The following is a 22,590-nucleotide window of genomic DNA, read 5'->3' as shown; positions in this document are numbered from 1 at the left end:
TAATGAACATATCAGAAATAAGTTTCACACAATGCTTCTGTGTAGTTTTTATTTGAAGATATTATTTTTCCCAATATAGGCCTCTTAGCGCTCAGAATGTCCAATGGAAGTTTCTACAGAAAGAGTGTTTCAGAAAGGCTCAATCAAAAGTAAGGTTCAACTCTGTTAGTTGAATGCACAGAACAGAAAGAAGTTTCATACAATGCTTCTGTGTAGTTTATATTTGAACATATTCTTTTTTCCACTATTACCCACTTAGCGCTACGAATGTCCAGTTGCATTTTCTACAGACAGAGTGTTTCAAAACTGCTCAATCAAAAGTATGGTTTAACACTGTTAGCTGAATGCTCAGATCAGAAAGAAGTTTCACAGAATGCTTCTGTGTAGTTTATATTTGAATATATTCCTTTTCCCACTACTACTCTCTTAGCGCTCCAAATGTCCAGTTGCATTTTCTACAGAAAGAGTGTTCAGATCTGCTCAATCAAAAGTATGGTTTAACACTGTTAGCTGAATGCACAGATCAGAAAGAAGTTTCACCGAATGATTCTGTGTAGTTTATATTTGAAGACATTCCTTTTTCCACTATTACCCCCTTAGCGCTCCGAATCTCCACTTGCATTTTCTACAAAAACAGTGTTTCATAACTGCTCAATCAAAAATATGTTTTATCTCTGTTAACTGAATTTACAGATCAGAAATAAGATTCACAGAATGCATCTGTGTAGTTTTTATTTGAAGATATTCTTTTTCCCAATATAGGCCTCTTAGCGCTTAGCATGTCCAATTGCAGTTTCTACAGAAAGAGTGTTTCAGAACGGCTCAATCAAAAGTAAGGTTCAACTCTGTTAGTTGAATGCACAGAACAGAAAGAATTTTCACAGAATGCTACTGTGTAGTTTATATTTGAATATATTTCTTTTTCCACTATTACCCTCTTAGCGCTCCGAATGTCCACTTGAATTTTCTACAGAAAGAGTGTTCAGAACTGCGCAATCTAAAGTATGGTTTAACTCTGTTAGCTTAATGAACATATCAGAAATAAGTTTCACACAACGCTTCTGTGTAGTTTTTATTTGAAGATATTATTTTTCCCAATATAGGCCTCTTAGCGCTCAGAATGTCCAATTGCAGTTTCTACAGAAAGAGTGTTTCAGGACGGCTCAATCAAAAGTAAGGTTCAACTCTGTTAGTTGAATGCACAGAACAGAAAGAAGTTTCATACAATGCTTCGGTGTAGTTTATATTTGAACATATTCTTTTTTCCACTATTACCCACTTAGCGCTACGAATGTCCAGGTGCATTTTCTACAGACAGAGTGTTTCAAAACTGCTCAATCAAAAGTATGGTTTAACTCTGTTAGCTGAATGCTCAGATCAGAAAGAAGTTTCACAGAATGCTTCTGTGTAGTTTATATTTGCATATATTCCTTTTTCCACTACTACTCTCTTAGCGCTCCAAATGTCCAGTTGCATTTTCTACAGAAAGAGTGTTCAGATCTGCTCAATCAAAAGTATGGTTTAACTCTGTTAGCTGAATGCACAGTTCAGAAAGAAGTTTCACAGAATGATTCTTTGTAGTTTATATTTGGAGACATTCCTTTTTCCACTATTACCCTCTTAGCGCTCCGAATCTCCACTTGCATTTTCTACAGAAAGAGTGTTTCAGAACGGCTCAATCAAAACTAAGGTTGAACTCTTTTAGTTGAACAAAGAGAACAGAAAGAAGTTTCACACAATTCTTCTGTGTAGTTTTAATTTGTAGACATTCTTTTTCCCAATATAGGCCTCTTAGCGCTCAGAATGTCCAATTGCAGTTTCTACAGAAAGAGTGTTTCAGAACGGCTCAATCAAAAGTAAGGTTCAACTCTGTTAGTTGAATGCACAGAACAGAAAGAAGTTTCATACAATGCTTCTGTGTAGTTTATATTTGAACATATTCTTTTTTCCACTATTACCCACTTAGCGCTACGAATGTCCAGTTGCATTTTCTACAGACAGAGTGTTGTTAAACTGCTCAATCAAAAGTATGGTTTAACTCTGTTAGCTGAATGCTCAGATCAGAAAGAAGTTTCACAGAATGTTTCTGTGTAGTTTATATTTGAATATATTCCTTTTTCCACTACTACGCTCTTAGCGCTCCAAATGTCCAGTTGCATTTTCTACAGAAAGAGTGTTCAGATCTGCTCAATCAAAAGTATGGTTTAACTCTGTTAACTGAATGCACAGATCAGAAAGAAGTTTCACCGAATGATTCTGTGTAGTTTATATTTGAAGACATTCCTTTTTCCACTATTACCCTCTTAGCGCTCCGAATCTCCTCTTGCATTTTCTACAAAAAGAGTGTTTCATAACTGCTCAATCAAAAATATGTTTTATCTCTGTTAATTGAATTTACAGATCAGAAATAAGTTTCACAGAATGCATCTGTGTAGTTTTTATTTGAAGATATTCTTTTTCCCAATGTAGGCCTCTTAGCGCTTAGCATGTCCAATTGCAGTTTCTCCAGAAAGAGTGTTTCAGAACGGCTCAATCAAAAGTAAGGTTCAACTCTGTTAGTTGAATGCACAGAACAGAAAGAATTTTCACAGAATGCTACTGTGTAGTTTATATTTGAATATATTCCTTTTTCCACTATTACCCTCTTAGCGCTCCGAATGTCCACTTGCATTTTCTACAGAAAGTGTGTTCAGAACTGCGCAATCAAAAGTATGGTTTAACTCTGTTAGCTTAATGAACATATCAGAAATACGTTTCACACAATGCTTCTGTGTAGTTTTTACTTGAAGATATTATTTTTCCCAATAGAGGCCTCTTAGCGCTCAGAATGTCCAACTGCAGTTTCTAAAGAAAGAGTGTTTCAGAAAGGCTCAATCAAAAGTAAGGTTCAACTCTGTTAGTTGAATGCACAGAACAGAAATTAGTTTCATACAATGCTTCTGTGTAGTTTATATTTGAACATATTCTTTTTTCCACTATTACCCACTTAGCGCTACGAATGTCCAGTTGCATTTTCTACAGACAGAGTGTTTCAAAACTGCTCAATCAAAAGTATGGTTTAACTCTGTTAGCTGAATGCTCAGATCAGAAAGAAGTTTCACAGAATGCTTCTGTGTAGTTTATATTTGAATATATTCCTTTTTCCACTACTAATCTCTTAGCGCTCCAAATATCCAGTTGCATTCTCTACAGAAAGAGTGTTCAGATCTGCCCAATCAAAAGTATGGTTTAACTCTGTTAGCTGAATGCACAGATCAGAAAGAAGTTTCACAGAATGATTCTGTGTAGTTTATATTTGGAGACATTCCTTTTTACACTATTACCCTCTTAGCGCTCCGAATCTCCACTTGCATTTTCTACAGAAAGAGTGTTTCAGAACGGCTCAATCAAAACTAAGGTTCAACTCTTTTAGTTGAACAAACAGAACAGAAAGAAGTTTCACACAATTCTTCTGTGTAGTTTTTATTTGTAGACATTCTTTTTCCCAATATAGGCCTCTTAGCGCTCAGAATGTCCAATTGCAGTTTCTACAGAAAGAGTGTTTCAGAACGGCTCAATCAAAAGTAAGGTTCAACTCTGTTAGTTGAATGCACAGAACAGAAAGAATTTTCATACAATGCTTCTGTGTAGTTTATATTTGAACATATTCTTTTTTCCACTATTACCCACTTAGCGCTACGAATGTCCAGTTGCATTTTCTACAGACAGAGTGTTTCAAAACTGCTCAATCCAAAGTATGGTTTAACTCTGTTAGCTGAATGCTCAGATCAGAAAGAAGTTTCACAGAATGCTTCTGTGTAGTTTATATTTGAATATATTCCTTTTTCCACTACTACGCTCTTAGCGCTCCAAATGTCCAGTTGCATTTTCTACAGAAAGAGTGTTCAGATCTGCTCAATCAAAAGTATGGTTTAACTCTGTTAGCTGAATGCACAGATCAGAAAGAAGTTTCACCGCATGATTCTGTGTAGTTTATATTTGAAGACATTCCTTTTTCCACTATTACCCTCTTAGCGCTCCGAATCTCCACTTGCATTTTCTACAAAAAGAGTGTTTCATAACTGCTCAATCAAAAATATGTTTTATCTCTGTTAACTGAATTTACAGATCAGAAATAAGTTTCACAGAATGCATCTGTGTAGTTTTTATTTGAAGATATTCTTTTTCCCAATGTAGGCCTCTTAGCGCTTAGCATATCCAATTGCAGTTTCTACAGAAAGAGTGTTTCAGAACGGCTCAATCAAAAGTAAGGTTCAACTCTGTTAGTTGAATGCACAGAACAGAAAGAAGTTTCATACAATGCTTCTGTGTAGTTTATATTTGAACATATTCTTTTTTCCACTATTACCCACTTAGCGCTACGAATGTCCAGTTGCATTTTCTACAGACAGAGTGTTTCAAAACTGCTCAATCAAAAGTATGGTTAACTCTGTTAGCTGAATGCTCAGATCAGAAAGAAGTTTCACAGAATGCTTCTGTGTAGTTTATATTTGAATATATTCCTTTTTCCACTACTACTCTCTTAGGGCTCCAAATGTCCAGTTGCATTCTCTACAGAAAGAGTGTTCAGATCTGCTCAACCAAAAGTATGGTTTAACTCTGTTAGCTGAATGCACAGATCAGAAAGAAGTTTCACAGAATGATTCTGTGTAGTTTATATTTGAAGACATTCCTTTTTCCACTATTACCCTCTTAGCGCTCCGAATCTCCACTTGCATTTTATACAGAAAGAGTGTTTCATAGCTGCTCAATCAAAAATATGTTTTATCTCTGTTAACTGAATTTAGAGATCAGAAATAAGTTTCACAGAATGCATCTGTGTAGTTTTTATTTGAAGATATTCTTTTTCCCAATGTAGGCCTCTTAGCGCTTAGCATGTCCAATTGCAGTTTCTACAGAAAGAGTGTTTCAGAACGGCTCAATCAAAAGTAAGGTTCAACTCTGTTAGTTGAATGCACAGAACAGAAAGAATTTTCACAGAATGCTACTGTGTAGTTTATATTTGAATATATTCCTTTTTCCACTATTACCATCTTAGCGCTCCGAATGTCCACTTGCATTTTCTACAGAAAGAGTGTTCAGAACTGCGCAATCAAAAGTATGGTTTAACTCTGTTAGCTTAATGAGCATATCAGAAATAAGTTTCACACAATGCTTCTGTGTAGTTTTTATTTGAAGATATTATTTTTCCCAATATAGGCCTCTTAGCGCTCAGAATGTCCAATTGCAGTTTCTACAGAAAGAGTGTTTCAGAAAGGCTCAATCAAAAGTAAGGTTCAACTCTGTTAGTTGAATGCAGAGAACAGAAAGAAGTTTCATACAATGCTTCTGTGTAGTTTATATTTGAACATATTCTTTTTTCCACTATTACCCACTTAGCGCTACGAATGTCCAGTTGCATTTTCTACAGACAGAGTGTTTCAAAACTGCTCAATCAAAAGTATGGTTTAACTCTGTTAGCTGAATGCTCAGATCAGAAAGAAGTTTCACAGAATGCTTCTGTGTAGTTTATATTTGAATATATTCCTTTTTCCACTACTACGCTCTTAGCGCACCAAATGTCCAGTTGCATTTTCTACAGAAAGAGTGTTCAGATCTGCTCAATCAAAAGTATGGTTTAACTCTGTTAGCTGAATGCACAGATCAGAAAGAAGTTTCACCGAATGATTCTGTGTAGTTTATACTTGAAGACATTCCTTTTTCCACTATTACCCTCTTAGCGCTCCGAATGTCCACTTGCATTTTCTACAGAAAGAGTGTTCAGAACTGCGCAATCAAAAGTATGGTTTAACTCTGTTAGCTTAATGAACATATCAGAAATAAGTTTCACACAATGCTTCTGTGTAGTTTTTATTTGAAGATATTATTTTTCCCAATATAGGCCTCTTAGCGCTCAGAATGTCCAATGGAAGTTTCTACAGAAAGAGTGTTTCAGAAAGGCTCAATCAAAAGTAAGGTTCAACTCTGTTAGTTGAATGCACAGAACAGAAAGAAGTTTCATACAATGCTTCTGTGTAGTTTATATTTGAACATATTCTTTTTTCCACTATTACCCACTTAGCGCTACGAATGTCCAGTTGCATTTTCTACAGACAGAGTGTTTCAAAACTGCTCAATCAAAAGTATGGTTTAACACTGTTAGCTGAATGCTCAGATCAGAAAGAAGTTTCACAGAATGCTTCTGTGTAGTTTATATTTGAATATATTCCTTTTCCCACTACTACTCTCTTAGCGCTCCAAATGTCCAGTTGCATTTTCTACAGAAAGAGTGTTCAGATCTGCTCAATCAAAAGTATGGTTTAACACTGTTAGCTGAATGCACAGATCAGAAAGTAGTTTCACCGAATGATTCTGTGTAGTTTATATTTGAAGACATTCCTTTTTCCACTATTACCCCCTTAGCGCTCCGAATCTCCACTTGCATTTTCTACAAAAACAGTGTTTCATAACTGCTCAATCAAAAATATGTTTTATCTCTGTTAACTGAATTTACAGATCAGAAATAAGATTCACAGAATGCATCTGTGTAGTTTTTATTTGAAGATATTCTTTTTCCCAATATAGGCCTCTTAGCGCTTAGCATGTCCAATTGCAGTTTCTACAGAAAGAGTGTTTCAGAACGGCTCAATCAAAAGTAAGGTTCAACTCTGTTAGTTGAATGCACAGAACAGAAAGAATTTTCACAGAATGCTACTGTGTAGTTTATATTTGAATATATTTCTTTTTCCACTATTACCCTCTTAGCGCTCCGAATGTCCACTTGAATTTTCTACAGAAAGAGTGTTCAGAACTGCGCAATCTAAAGTATGGTTTAACTCTGTTAGCTTAATGAACATATCAGAAATAAGTTTCACACAACGCTTCTGTGTAGTTTTTATTTGAAGATATTATTTTTCCCAATATAGGCCTCTTAGCGCTCAGAATGTCCAATTGCAGTTTCTACAGAAAGAGTGTTTCAGGACGGCTCAATCAAAAGTAAGGTTCAACTCTGTTAGTTGAATGCACAGAACAGAAAGAAGTTTCATACAATGCTTCGGTGTAGTTTATATTTGAACATATTCTTTTTTCCACTATTACCCACTTAGCGCTACGAATGTCCAGGTGCATTTTCTACAGACAGAGTGTTTCAAAACTGCTCAATCAAAAGTATGGTTTAACTCTGTTAGCTGAATGCTCAGATCAGAAAGAAGTTTCACAGAATGCTTCTGTGTAGTTTATATTTGCATATATTCCTTTTTCCACTACTACTCTCTTAGCGCTCCAAATGTCCAGTTGCATTTTCTACAGAAAGAGTGTTCAGATCTGCTCAATCAAAAGTATGGTTTAACTCTGTTAGCTGAATGCACAGTTCAGAAAGAAGTTTCACAGAATGATTCTTTGTAGTTTATATTTGGAGACATTCCTTTTTCCACTATTACCCTCTTAGCGCTCCGAATCTCCACTTGCATTTTCTACAGAAAGAGTGTTTCAGAACGGCTCAATCAAAACTAAGGTTGAACTCTTTTAGTTGAACAAAGAGAACAGAAAGAAGTTTCACACAATTCTTCTGTGTAGTTTTAATTTGTAGACATTCTTTTTCCCAATATAGGCCTCTTAGCGCTCAGAATGTCCAATTGCAGTTTCTACAGAAAGAGTGTTTCAGAACGGCTCAATCAAAAGTAAGGTTCAACTCTGTTAGTTGAATGCACAGAACAGAAAGAAGTTTCATACAATGCTTCTGTGTAGTTTATATTTGAACATATTCTTTTTTCCACTATTACCCACTTAGCGCTACGAATGTCCAGTTGCATTTTCTACAGACAGAGTGTTGTTAAACTGCTCAATCAAAAGTATGGTTTAACTCTGTTAGCTGAATGCTCAGATCAGAAAGAAGTTTCACAGAATGCTTCTGTGTAGTTTATATTTGAATATATTCCTTTTTCCACTACTACGCTCTTAGCGCTCCAAATGTCCAGTTGCATTTTCTACAGAAAGAGTGTTCAGATCTGCTCAATCAAAAGTATGGTTTAACTCTGTTAACTGAATGCACAGATCAGAAAGAAGTTTCACCGAATGATTCTGTGTAGTTTATATTTGAAGACATTCCTTTTTCCACTATTACCCTCTTAGCGCTCCGAATCTCCTCTTGCATTTTCTACAAAAAGAGTGTTTCATAACTGCTCAATCAAAAATATGTTTTATCTCTGTTAATTGAATTTACAGATCAGAAATAAGTTTCACAGAATGCATCTGTGTAGTTTTTATTTGAAGATATTCTTTTTCCCAATGTAGGCCTCTTAGCGCTTAGCATGTCCAATTGCAGTTTCTCCAGAAAGAGTGTTTCAGAACGGCTCAATCAAAAGTAAGGTTCAACTCTGTTAGTTGAATGCACAGAACAGAAAGAATTTTCACAGAATGCTACTGTGTAGTTTATATTTGAATATATTCCTTTTTCCACTATTACCCTCTTAGCGCTCCGAATGTCCACTTGCATTTTCTACAGAAAGTGTGTTCAGAACTGCGCAATCAAAAGTATGGTTTAACTCTGTTAGCTTAATGAACATATCAGAAATACGTTTCACACAATGCTTCTGTGTAGTTTTTACTTGAAGATATTATTTTTCCCAATAGAGGCCTCTTAGCGCTCAGAATGTCCAACTGCAGTTTCTAAAGAAAGAGTGTTTCAGAAAGGCTCAATCAAAAGTAAGGTTCAACTCTGTTAGTTGAATGCACAGAACAGAAATTAGTTTCATACAATGCTTCTGTGTAGTTTATATTTGAACATATTCTTTTTTCCACTATTACCCACTTAGCGCTACGAATGTCCAGTTGCATTTTCTACAGACAGAGTGTTTCAAAACTGCTCAATCAAAAGTATGGTTTAACTCTGTTAGCTGAATGCTCAGATCAGAAAGAAGTTTCACAGAATGCTTCTGTGTAGTTTATATTTGAATATATTCCTTTTTCCACTACTACGCTCTTAGCGCTCCAAATGTCCAGTTGCATTTTCTACAGAAAGAGTGTTCAGATCTGCTCAATCAAAAGTATGGTTTAACTCTGTTAGCTGAATGCACAGATCAGAAAGAAGTTTCACCGCATGATTCTGTGTAGTTTATATTTGAAGACATTCCTTTTTCCACTATTACCCTCTTAGCGCTCCGAATCTCCACTTGCATTTTCTACAAAAAGAGTGTTTCATAACTGCTCAATCAAAAATATGTTTTATCTCTGTTAACTGAATTTACAGATCAGAAATAAGTTTCACAGAATGCATCTGTGTAGTTTTTATTTGAAGATATTCTTTTTCCCAATGTAGGCCTCTTAGCGCTTAGCATATCCAATTGCAGTTTCTACAGAAAGAGTGTTTCAGAACGGCTCAATCAAAAGTAAGGTTCAACTCTGTTAGTTGAATGCACAGAACAGAAAGAAGTTTCATACAATGCTTCTGTGTAGTTTATATTTGAACATATTCTTTTTTCCACTATTACCCACTTAGCGCTACGAATGTCCAGTTGCATTTTCTACAGACAGAGTGTTTCAAAACTGCTCAATCAAAAGAATGGTTTAACTCTGTTAGCTGAATGCTCAGATCAGAAAGAAGTTTCACAGAATGCTTCTGTGTAGTTTATATTTGAATATATTCCTTTTTCCACTACTACGCTCTTAGCGCTCCAAATGTACAGTTGCATTTTCTACAGAAAGAGTGTTCAGATCTGCTCAATCAAAAGTATGGTTTAACTCTGTTAGCTGAATGCACAGATCAGAAAGAAGTTTCACCGAATGATTCTGTGTAGTTTATATTTGAAGACATCCCTTTTTCCACTATTACCCCCTTAGCGCTCCGAATCTCCACTTGCATTTTCTACAAAAACAGTGTTTCATAACTGCTCAATCAAAAATATGTTTTATCTCTGTTAACTGAATTTACAGATCAGAAATAAGTTTCACAGAATGCATCTGTGTAGTTTTTATTTGAAGATATTCTTTTTCCCAATATAGGCCTCTTAGCGCTTAGCATGTCCAATTGCAGTTTCTACAGAAAGAGTGTTTAAGAACGGCTCAATCAAAAGTAAGGTTCAACTCTGTTAGTTGAATGCACAGAACAGAAAGAATTTTCACAGAATGCTACTGTGTAGTTTATATTTGAATATATTTCTTTTTCCACTATTACCCTCTTAGCGCTCTGAATGTCCACTTGAATTTTCTACAGAAAGAGTGTTCAGAACTGCGCAATCTAAAGTATGGTTTAACTCTGTTAGCTTAATGAACATATCAGAAATAAGTTTCACACAATGCTTCTGTGTAGTTTTTATTTGAAGATATTATTTTTCCCAATATAGGCCTCTTAGCGCTCACAATGTCCAATTGCAGTTTCTACAGAAAGAGTGTTTCAGGACGGCTCAATCAAAAGTAAGGTTCAACTCTGTTAGTTGAATGCACAGAACAGAAAGAAGTTTCATACAATGCTTCTGTGTAGTTTATATTTGAACATATTCTTTTGTCCACTATTACCCACTTAGCGCTACGAATGTCCAGGTGCATTTTCTACAGACAGAGTGTTTCAAAACTGCTCAATCAAAAGTATGGTTTAACTCTGTTAGCTGAATGCTCAGATCAGAAAGAAGTTTCACAGAATGCTTCTGTGTAGTTTATATTTGAATATATTCCTTTTTCCACTACTACTCTCTTAGCGCTCCAAATGTCCAGTTGCATTTTCTACAGAAAGAGTGTTCAGTTCTGCTCAATCAAAAGTATGGTTTAACTCTGTTAGCTGAATGCACAGATCAGAAAGAAGTTTCACAGAATGATTCTGTGTAGTTTATATTTGGAGACATTCCTTTTTCCACTATTACCCTCTTAGCGCTCCTAATCTCCACTTGCATTTTCTACAGAAAGAGTGTTTCAGAACGGCTCAATCAAAACTAAGGTTCAACTCTTTTAGTTGAACAAACAGAACAGAAAGGAGTTTCACACAATTCTTCTGTGTAGTTTTTATTTTTAGACATTCTTTTTCCCAATATAGGCCTCTTAGCGCTCAGAATGTCCAATTGCAGTTTCTACAGAAAGAGTGTTTCAGAACGGCTCAATCAAAAGTAAGGTTCAACTCTGTTAGTTGAATGCACAGAACAGAAAGAAGTTTCATACAATGCTTCTGTGTAGTTTATATTTGAACATATTCTTTTTTCCACTATTACCCACTTAGCGCTACGAATGTCCAGATGCATTTTCTACAGACAGAGTGTTTCAAAACTGCTCAATCAAAAGAATGGTTTAACTCTGTTAGCTGAATGCTCAGATCAGAAAGAAATTTCACAGAATGCTTCTGTGTAGTTTATATTTGAATATATTCCTTTTTCCACTACTACGCTCTTAGCGCTCCAAATGTCCAGTTGCATTTTCTACAGAAAGAGTGTTCAGATCTGCTCAATCAAAAGTATGGTTTAACTCTGTTAGCTGAATGCACAGATCAGAAAGAAGTTTCACCGAATGATTCTGTTTAGTTTATATTTGAAGACATCCCTTTTTCCACTATTACCCCCTTAGCGCTCCGAATCTCCACTTGCATTTTCTACAAAAACAGTGTTTCATAACTGCTCAATCAAAAATATGTTTTATCTCAGTTAACTGAATTTACAGATCAGAAATAAGTTTCACAGAATGCATCTGTGTAGTTTTTATTTGAAGATATTCTTTTTCCCAATATAGGCCTCTTAGCGCTTAGCATGTCCAATTGCAGTTTCTACAGAAAGAGTGTTTAAGAACGGCTCAATCAAAAGTAAGGTTCAACTCTGTTAGTTGAATGCACAGAACAGAAAGAATTTTCACAGAATGCTACTGTGTAGTTTATATTTGAATATATTTCTTTTTCCACTATTACACTCTTAGCGCTCTGAATGTCCACTTGAATTTTCTACAGAAAGAGTGTTCAGAACTGCGCAATCTAAAGTATGGTTTAACTCTGTTAGCTTAATGAACATATCAGAAATAAGTTTCACACAATGCTTCTGTGTAGTTTTTATTTGAAGATATTATTTTTCCCAATATAGGCCTCTTAGCGCTCAGAATGTCCAATTGCAGTTTCTACAGAAAGAGTGTTTCAGGACGGCTCAATCAAAAGTAAGGTTCAACTCTGTTAGTTGAATGCACAGAACAGAAAGAAGTTTCATACAATGCTTCTGTGTAGTTTATATTTGAACATATTCTTTTGTCCACTATTACCCACTTAGCGCTACGAATGTCCAGTTGCATTTTCTACAGACAGAGTGTTTCAAAACTGCTCAATCAAAAGTATGGTTTAACTCTGTTAGCTGAATGCTCAGATCAGAAAGAAGTTTCACAGAATGCTTCTGTGTAGTTTATATTTGAATATATTCCTTTTTCCACTACTACTCTCTTAGCGCTCCAAATGTCCAGTTGCATTTTCTACAGAAAGAGTGTTCAGTTCTGCTCAATCAAAAGTATGGTTTAACTCTGTTAGCTGAATGCACAGATCAGAAAGAAGTTTCACAGAATGATTCTGTGTAGTTTATATTTGGAGACATTCCTTTTTCCACTATTACCCTCTTAGCGCTCCTAATCTCCACTTGCATTTTCTACAGAAAGAGTGTTTCAGAACGGCTCAATCAAAACTAAGGTTCAATTCTTTTAGTTGAACAAACAGAACAGAAAGGAGTTTCACACAATTCTTCTGTGTAGTTTTTATTTTTAGACATTCTTTTTCCCAATATAGGCCTCTTAGCGCTCAGAATGTCCAATTGCAGTTTCTACAGAAAGAGTGTTTCAGAACGGCTCAATCAAAAGTAAGGTTCAACTCTGTTAGTTGAATGCACAGAACAGAAAGAAGTTTCATACAATGCTTCTGTGTAGTTTATATTTGAACATATTCTTTTTTCCACTATTACCCACTTAGCGCTACGAATGTCCAGTTGCATTTTCTACAGACAGAGTGTTTCAAAACTGCTCAATCAAAAGAATGGTTTAACTCTGTTAGCTGAATGCTCAGATCAGAAAGAAATTTCACAGAATGCTTCTGTGTAGTTTATATTTGAATATATTCCTTTTTCCACTACTACGCTCTTAGCGCTCCAAATGTCCAGTTGCATTTTCTACAGAAAGAGTGTTCAGATCTGCTCAATCAAAAGTATGGTTTAACTCTGTTAGCTGAATGCACAGATCAGAAAGAAGTTTCACCGAATGATTCTGTGTAGTTTATATTTGAAGACATCCCTTTTTCCACTATTACCCCCTTAGCGCTCCGAATCTCCACTTGCATTTTCTACAAAAACAGTGTTTCATAACTGCTCAATCAAAAATATGTTTTATCTCTGTTAACTGAATTTACAGATCAGAAATAAGTTTCACAGAATGCATCTGTGTAGTTTTTATTTGAAGATATTCTTTTTCCCAATATAGGCCTCTTAGCGCTTAGCATGTCCAATTGCAGTTTCTACAGAAAGAGTGTTTAAGAACGGCTCAATCAAAAGTAAGGTTCAACTCTGTTAGTTGAATGCACAGAACAGAAAGAATTTTCACAGAATGCTACTGTGTAGTTTATATTTGAATATATTTCTTTTTCCACTATTACCATCTTAGCGCTCTGAATGTCCACTTGAATTTTCTACAGAAAGAGTGTTCAGAACTGCGCAATCTAAAGTATGGTTTAACTCTGTTAGCTTAATGAACATATCAGAAATAAGTTTCACACAATGCTTCTGTGTAGTTTTTATTTGAAGATATTATTTTTCCCAATATAGGCCTCTTAGCGCTCACAATGTCCAATTGCAGTTTCTACAGAAAGAGTGTTTCAGGACGGCTCAATCAAAAGTAAGGTTCAACTCTGTTAGTTGAATGCACAGAACAGAAAGAAGTTTCATACAATGCTTCTGTGTAGTTTATATTTGAACATATTCTTTTTTCCACTATTACCCACTTAGCGCTACGAATGTCCAGTTGCATTTTCTACAGACAGAGTGTTTCAAAACTGCTCAATCAAAAGTATGGTTTAACTCTGTTAGCTGAATGCTCAGATCAGAAAGAAGTTTCACAGAATGCTTCTGTGTAGTTTATATTTGAATATATTCCTTTTTCCACTACTACTCTCTTAGCGCTCCAAATGTCCAGTTGCATTTTCTACAGAAAGAGTGTTCAGTTCTGCTCAATCAAAAGTATGGTTTAACTCTGTTAGCTGAATGCACAGATCAGAAAGAAGTTTCACAGAATGATTCTGTGTAGTTTATATTTGGAGACATTCCTTTTTCCACTATTACCCTCTTAGCGCTCCTAATCTCCACTTGCATTTTCTACAAAAACAGTGTTTCATAACTGCTCAATCAAAAATATGTTTTATCTCTGTTAACTGAATTTACAGATCAGAAATAAGTTTCACAGAATGCATCTGTGTAGTTTTTATTTGAAGATATTCTTTTTCCCAATATAGGCCTCTTAGGGCTTAGCATGTCCAATTGCAGTTTCTACAGAAAGAGTGTTTAAGAACGGCTCAATCAAAAGTAAGGTTCAACTCTGTTAGTTGAATGCACAGAACAGAAAGAATTTTCACAGAATGCTACTATGTAGTTTATATTTGAATATATTTCTTTTTCCACTATTACACTCTTAGCGCTCTGAATGTCCACTTGAATTTTCTACAGAAAGAGTGTTCAGAACTGCGCAATCTAAAGTATGGTTTAACTCTGTTAGCTTAATGAACATATCAGAAATAAGTTTCACACAATGCTTCTGTGTAGTTTTTATTTGAAGATATTATTTTTCCCAATATAGGCCTCTTAGCGCTCAGAATGTCCAATTGCAGTTTCTACAGAAAGAGTGTTTCAGGACGGCTCAATCAAAAGTAAGGTTCAACTCTGTTAGTTGAATGCACAGAACAGAAAGAAGTTTCATACAATGCTTCTGTGTAGTTTATATTTGAACATATTCTTTTGTCCACTATTACCCACTTAGCGCTACGAATGTCCAGTTGCATTTTCTACAGACAGAGTGTTTCAAAACTGCTCAATCAAAAGTATGATTTAACTCTGTTAGCTGAATGCTCAGATCAGAAAGAAGTTTCACAGAATGCTTCTGTGTAGTTTATATTTGAATATATTCCTTTTTCCACTACTACTCTCTTAGCGCTCCAAATGTCCAGTTGCATTTTCTACAGAAAGAGTGTTCAGTTCTGCTCAATCAAAAGTATGGTTTAACTCTGTTAGCTGAATGCACAGATCAGAAAGAAGTTTCACAGAATGATTCTGTGTAGTTTATATTTGGAGACATTCCTTTTTCCACTATTACCCTCTTAGCGCTCCTAATCTCCACTTGCATTTTCTACAGAAAGAGTGTTTCAGAACGGCTCAATCAAAACTAAGGTTCAACTCTTTTAGTTGAACAAACAGAACAGAAAGGAGTTTCACACAATTCTTCTGTGTAGTTTTTATTTTTAGACATTCTTTTTCCCAATATAGGCCTCTTAGCGCTCAGAATGTCCAATTGCAGTTTCTACAGAAAGAGTGTTTCAGAACGGCTCAATCAAAAGTAAGGTTCAACTCTGTTAGTTGAATGCACAGAACAGAAAGAAGTTTCATACAATGCTTCTGTGTAGTTTATATTTGAACATATTCTTTTTTCCACTATTACCCACTTAGCGCTACGAATGTCCAGTTGCATTTTCTACAGACAGAGTGTTTCAAAACTGCTCAATCAAAAGAATGGTTTAACTCTGTTAGCTGAATGCTCAGATCAGAAAGAAATTTCACAGAATGCTTCTGTGTAGTTTATATTTGAATATATTCCTTTTTCCACTACTACGCTCTTAGCGCTCCAAATGTCCAGTTGCATTTTCTACAGAAAGAGTGTTCAGATCTGCTCAATCAAAAGTATGGTTTAACTCTGTTAGCTGAATGCACAGATCAGAAAGAAGTTTCACCGAATGATTCTGTGTAGTTTATATTTGAAGACATCCCTTTTTCCACTATTACCCCCTTAGCGCTCCGAATCTCCACTTGCATTTTCTACAAAAACAGTGTTTCATAACTGCTCAATCAAAAATATGTTTTATCTCTGTTAACTGAATTTACAGATCAGAAATAAGTTTCACAGAATGCATCTGTGTAGTTTTTATTTGAAGATATTCTTTTTCCCAATATAGGCCTCTTAGCGCTTAGCATGTCCAATTGCAGTTTCTACAGAAAGAGTGTTTAAGAACGGCTCAATCAAAAGTAAGGTTCAACTCTGTTAGTTGAATGCACAGAACAGAAAGAATTTTCACAGAATGCTACTGTGTAGTTTATATTTGAATATATTTCTTTTTCCACTATTACCCTCTTAGCGCTCTGAATGTCCACTTGAATTTTCTACAGAAAGAGTGTTCAGAACTGCGCAATCTAAAGTATGGTTTAACTCTGTTAGCTTAATGAACATATCAGAAATAAGTTTCACACAATGCTTCTGTGTAGTTTTTATTTGAAGATATTATTTTTCCCAATATAGGCCTCTTAGCGCTCAGAATGTCCAATTGCAGTTTCTACAGAAAGAGTGTTTCAGGACGGCTCAATCAAAAGTAAGGTTCAACTCTGTTAGTTGAATGCACAGAACAGAAAGAAGTTTCATACAATGCTTCTGTGTAGTTTATATTTGAACATATTCTTTTTTCCACTATTACCCACTTAGCGCTACGAATGTCCAGTTGCATTTTCTACAGACAGAGTGTTTCAAAACTGCTCAATCAAAAGTATGGTTTAACTCTGTTAGCTGAATGCTCAGATCAGAAAGAAGTTTCACAGAATGCTTCTGTGTAGTTTATATTTGAATATATTCCTTTTTCCACTACTACTCTCTTAGCGCTCCAAATGTCCAGTTGCATTTTCTACAGAAAGAGTGTTCAGTTCTGCTCAATCAAAAGTATGGTTTAACTCTGTTAGCTGAATGCACAGATCAGAAAGAAGTTTCACAGAATGATTCTGTGTAGTTTATATTTGGAGACATTCCTTTTTCCACTATTACCCTCTTAGCGCTCCTAATCTCCACTTGCATTTTCTACAAAAACAGTGTTTCATAACTGCTCAATCAAAAATATGTTTTATCTCTGTTAACTGAATTTACAGATCAGAAATAAGTTTCACAGAATGCATCTGTGTAGTTTTTATTTGAAGATATTCTTTTTCCCAATATAGGCCTCTTAGGGCTTAGCATGTCCAATTGCAGTTTCTACAGAAAGAGTGTTTAAGAACGGCTCAATCAAAAGTAAGGTTCAACTCTGTTAGTTGAATGCACAGAACAGAAAGAATTTTCACAGAATGCTACTGTGTAGTTTATATTTGAATATATTTCTTTTTCCACTATTACACTCTTAGCGCTCTGAATGTCCACTTGAATTTTCTACAGAAAGAGTGTTCAGAACTGCGCAATCTAAAGTATGGTTTAACTCTGTTAGCTTAATGAACATATCAGAAATAAGTTTCACACAATGCTTCTGTGTAGTTTTTATTTGAAGATATTATTTTTCCCAATATAGGCCTCTTAGCGCTCAGAATGTCCAATTGCAGTTTCTACAGAAAGAGTGTTTCAGGACGGCTCAATCAAAAGTAAGGTTCAACTCTGTTAGTTGAATGCACAGAACAGAAAGAAGTTTCATACAATGCTTCTGTGTAGTTTATATTTGAACATATTCTTTTGTCCACTATTACCCACTTAGCGCTACGAATGTCCAGTTGCATTTTCTACAGACAGAGTGTTTCAAAACTGCTCAATCAAAAGTATGGTTTAACTCTGTTAGCTGAATGCTCAGATCAGAAAGAAGTTTCACAGAATGCTTCTGTGTAGTTTATATTTGAATATATTCCTTTTTCCACTACTACTCTCTTAGCGCTCCAAATGTCCAGTTGCATTTTCTACAGAAAGAGTGTTCAGTTCTGCTCAATCAAAAGTATGGTTTAACTCTGTTAGCTGAATGCACAGATCAGAAAGAAGTTTCACAGAATGATTCTGTGTAGTTTATATTTGGAGACATTCCTTTTTCCACTATTACCCTCTTAGCGCTCCTAATCTCCACTTGCATTTTCTACAGAAAGAGTGTTTCAGAACGGCTCAATCAAAACTAAGGTTCAACTCTTTTAGTTGAACAAACAGAACAGAAAGGAGTTTCACACAATTCTTCTGTGTAGTTTTTATTTTTAGACATTCTTTTTCCCAATATAGGCCTCTTAGCGCTCAGAATGTCCAATTGCAGTTTCTACAGAAAGAGTGTTTCAGAACGGCTCAATCAAAAGTAAGGTTCAACTCTGTTAGTTGAATGCACAGAACAGAAAGAAGTTTCATACAATGCTTCTGTGTAGTTTATATTTGAACATATTCTTTTTTCCACTATTACCCACTTAGCGCTACGAATGTCCAGTTGCATTTTCTACAGACAGAGTGTTTCAAAACTGCTCAATCAAAAGAATGGTTTAACTCTGTTAGCTGAATGCTCAGATCAGAAAGAAATTTCACAGAATGCTTCTGTGTAGTTTATATTTGAATATATTCCTTTTTCCACTACTACGCTCTTAGCGCTCCAAATGTCCAGTTGCATTTTCTACAGAAAGAGTGTTCAGATCTGCTCAATCAAAAGTATGGTTTAACTCTGTTAGCTGAATGCACAGATCAGAAAGAAGTTTCACCGAATGATTCTGTGTAGTTTATATTTGAAGACATCCCTTTTTCCACTATTACCCCCTTAGCGCTCCGAATCTCCACTTGCATTTTCTACAAAAACAGTGTTTCATAACTGCTCAATCAAAAATATGTTTTATCTCTGTTAACTGAATTTACAGATCAGAAATAAGTTTCACAGAATGCATCTGTGTAGTTTTTATTTGAAGATATTCTTTTTCCCAATATAGGCCTCTTAGCGCTTAGCATGTCCAATTGCAGTTTCTACAGAAAGAGTGTTTAAGAACGGCTCAATCAAAAGTAAGGTTCAACTCTGTTAGTTGAATGCACAGAACAGAAAGAATTTTCACAGAATGCTACTGTGTAGTTTATATTTGAATATATTTCTTTTTCCACTATTACCCTCTTAGCGCTCTGAATGTCCACTTGAATTTTCTACAGAAAGAGTGTTCAGAACTGCGCAATCTAAAGTATGGTTTAACTCTGTTAGCTTAATGAACATATCAGAAATAAGTTTCACACAATGCTTCTGTGTAGTTTTTATTTGAAGATATTATTTTTCCCAATATAGGCCTCTTAGCGCTCACAATGTCCAATTGCAGTTTCTACAGAAAGAGTGTTTCAGGACGGCTCAATCAAAAGTAAGGTTCAACTCTGTTAGTTGAATGCACAGAACAGAAAGAAGTTTCATACAATGCTTCTGTGTAGTTTATATTTGAACATATTCTTTTTTCCACTATTACCCACTTAGCGCTACGAATGTCCAGTTGCATTTTCTACAGACAGAGTGTTTCAAAACTGCTCAATCAAAAGTATGGTTTAACTCTGTTAGCTGAATGCTCAGATCAGAAAGAAGTTTCACAGAATGCTTCTGTGTAGTTTATATTTGAATATATTCCTTTTTCCACTACTACTCTCTTAGCGCTCCAAATGTCCAGTTGCATTTTCTACAGAAAGAGTGTTCAGTTCTGCTCAATCAAAAGTATGGTTTAACTCTGTTAGCTGAATGCACAGATCAGAAAGAAGTTTCACAGAATGATTCTGTGTAGTTTATATTTGGAGACATTCCTTTTTCCACTATTACCCTCTTAGCGCTCCTAATCTCCACTTGCATTTTCTACAAAAACAGTGTTTCATAACTGCTCAATCAAAAATATGTTTTATCTCTGTTAACTGAATTTACAGATCAGAAATAAGTTTCACAGAATGCATCTGTGTAGTTTTTATTTGAAGATATTCTTTTTCCCAATATAGGCCTCTTAGGGCTTAGCATGTCCAATTGCAGTTTCTACAGAAAGAGTGTTTAAGAACGGCTCAATCAAAAGTAAGGTTCAACTCTGTTAGTTGAATGCACAGAACAGAAAGAATTTTCACAGAATGCTACTGTGTAGTTTATATTTGAATATATTTCTTTTTCCACTATTACACTCTTAGCGCTCTGAATGTCCACTTGAATTTTCTACAGAAAGAGTGTTCAGAACTGCGCAATCTAAAGTATGGTTTAACTCTGTTAGCTTAATGAACATATCAGAAATAAGTTTCACACAATGCTTCTGTGTAGTTTTTATTTGAAGATATTATTTTTCCCACTATATGCCTCTTAGCGCTCAGAATGTCCAATTGCAGTTTCTACAGAAAGAGTGTTTCAGGACGGCTCAATCAAAAGTAAGGTTCAACTCTGTTAGTTGAATGCACAGAACAGAAAGAAGTTTCATACAATGCTTCTGTGTAGTTTATATTTGAACATATTCTTTTGTCCACTATTACCCACTTAGCGCTACGAATGTCCAGTTGCATTTTCTACAGACAGAGTGTTTCAAAACTGCTCAATCAAAAGTATGGTTTAACTCTGTTAGCTGAATGCTCAGATCAGAAAGAAGTTTCACAGAATGCTTCTGTGTAGTTTATATTTGAATATATTCCTTTTTCCACTACTACTCTCTTAGCGCTCCAAATGTCCAGTTGCATTTTCTACAGAAAGAGTGTTCAGTTCTGCTCAATCAAAAGTATGGTTTAACTCTGTTAGCTGAATGCACAGATCAGAAAGAAGTTTCACAGAATGATTCTGTGTAGTTTATATTTGGAGACATTCCTTTTTCCACTATTACCCTCTTAGCGCTCCTAATCTCCACTTGCATTTTCTACAGAAAGAGTGTTTCAGAACGGCTCAATCAAAACTAAGGTTCAACTCTTTTAGTTGAACAAACAGAACAGAAAGGAGTTTCACACAATTCTTCTGTGTAGTTTTTATTTTTAGACATTCTTTTTCCCAATATAGGCCTCTTAGCGCTCAGAATGTCCAATTGCAGTTTCTACAGAAAGAGTGTTTCAGAACGGCTCAATCAAAAGTAAGGTTCAACTCTGTTAGTTGAATGCACAGAACAGAAAGAAGTTTCATACAATGCTTCTGTGTAGTTTATATTTGAACATATTCTTTTTTCCACTATTACCCACTTAGCGCTACGAATGTCCAGTTGCATTTTCTACAGACAGAGTGTTTCAAAACTGCTCAATCAAAAGAATGGTTTAACTCTGTTAGCTGAATGCTCAGATCAGAAAGAAATTTCACAGAATGCTTCTGTGTAGTTTATATTTGAATATATTCCTTTTTCCACTACTACGCTCTTAGCGCTCCAAATGTCCAGTTGCATTTTCTACAGAAAGAGTGTTCAGATCTGCTCAATCAAAAGTATGGTTTAACTCTGTTAGCTGAATGCACAGATCAGAAAGAAGTTTCACCGAATGATTCTGTGTAGTTTATATTTGAAGACATCCCTTTTTCCACTATTACCCCCTTAGCGCTCCGAATCTCCACTTGCATTTTCTACAAAAACAGTGTTTCATAACTGCTCAATCAAAAATATGTTTTATCTCTGTTAACTGAATTTACAGATCAGAAATAAGTTTCACAGAATGCATCTGTGTAGTTTTTATTTGAAGATATTCTTTTTCCCAATATAGGCCTCTTAGCGCTTAGCATGTCCAATTGCAGTTTCTACAGAAAGAGTGTTTAAGAACGGCTCAATCAAAAGTAAGGTTCAACTCTGTTAGTTGAATGCACAGAACAGAAAGAATTTTCACAGAATGCTACTGTGTAGTTTATATTTGAATATATTTCTTTTTCCACTATTACCCTCTTAGCGCTCTGAATGTCCACTTGAATTTTCTACAGAAAGAGTGTTCAGAACTGCGCAATCTAAAGTATGGTTTAACTCTGTTAGCTTAATGAACATATCAGAAATAAGTTTCACACAATGCTTCTGTGTAGTTTTTATTTGAAGATATTATTTTTCCCAATATAGGCCTCTTAGCGCTCACAATGTCCAATTGCAGTTTCTACAGAAAGAGTGTTTCAGGACGGCTCAATCAAAAGTAAGGTTCAACTCTGTTAGTTGAATGCACAGAACAGAAAGAAGTTTCATACAATGCTTCTGTGTAGTTTATATTTGAACATATTCTTTTTTCCACTATTACCCACTTAGCGCTACGAATGTCCAGTTGCATTTTCTACAGACAGAGTGTTTCAAAACTGCTCAATCAAAAGTATGGTTTAACTCTGTTAGCTGAATGCTCAGATCAGAAAGAAGTTTCACAGAATGCTTCTGTGTAGTTTATATTTGAATATATTCCTTTTTCCACTACTACTCTCTTAGCGCTCCAAATGTCCAGTTGCATTTTCTACAGAAAGAGTGTTCAGTTCTGCTCAATCAAAAGTATGGTTTAACTCTGTTAGCTGAATGCACAGATCAGAAAGAAGTTTCACAGAATGATTCTGTGTAGTTTATATTTGGAGACATTCCTTTTTCCACTATTACCCTCTTAGCGCTCCTAATCTCCACTTGCATTTTCTACAAAAACAGTGTTTCATAACTGCTCAATCAAAAATATGTTTTATCTCTGTTAACTGAATTTACAGATCAGAAATAAGTTTCACAGAATGCATCTGTGTAGTTTTTATTTGAAGAT

This window comes from Symphalangus syndactylus, chromosome 16, assembly GCF_028878055.3.
Source record: "Symphalangus syndactylus isolate Jambi chromosome 16, NHGRI_mSymSyn1-v2.1_pri, whole genome shotgun sequence".
Lineage (NCBI taxonomy): Eukaryota > Metazoa > Chordata > Mammalia > Primates > Hylobatidae > Symphalangus > Symphalangus syndactylus.
The sequence above is the reverse complement of the archived record's forward strand: the minus strand, read 5'-3'. Positions refer to the sequence as shown.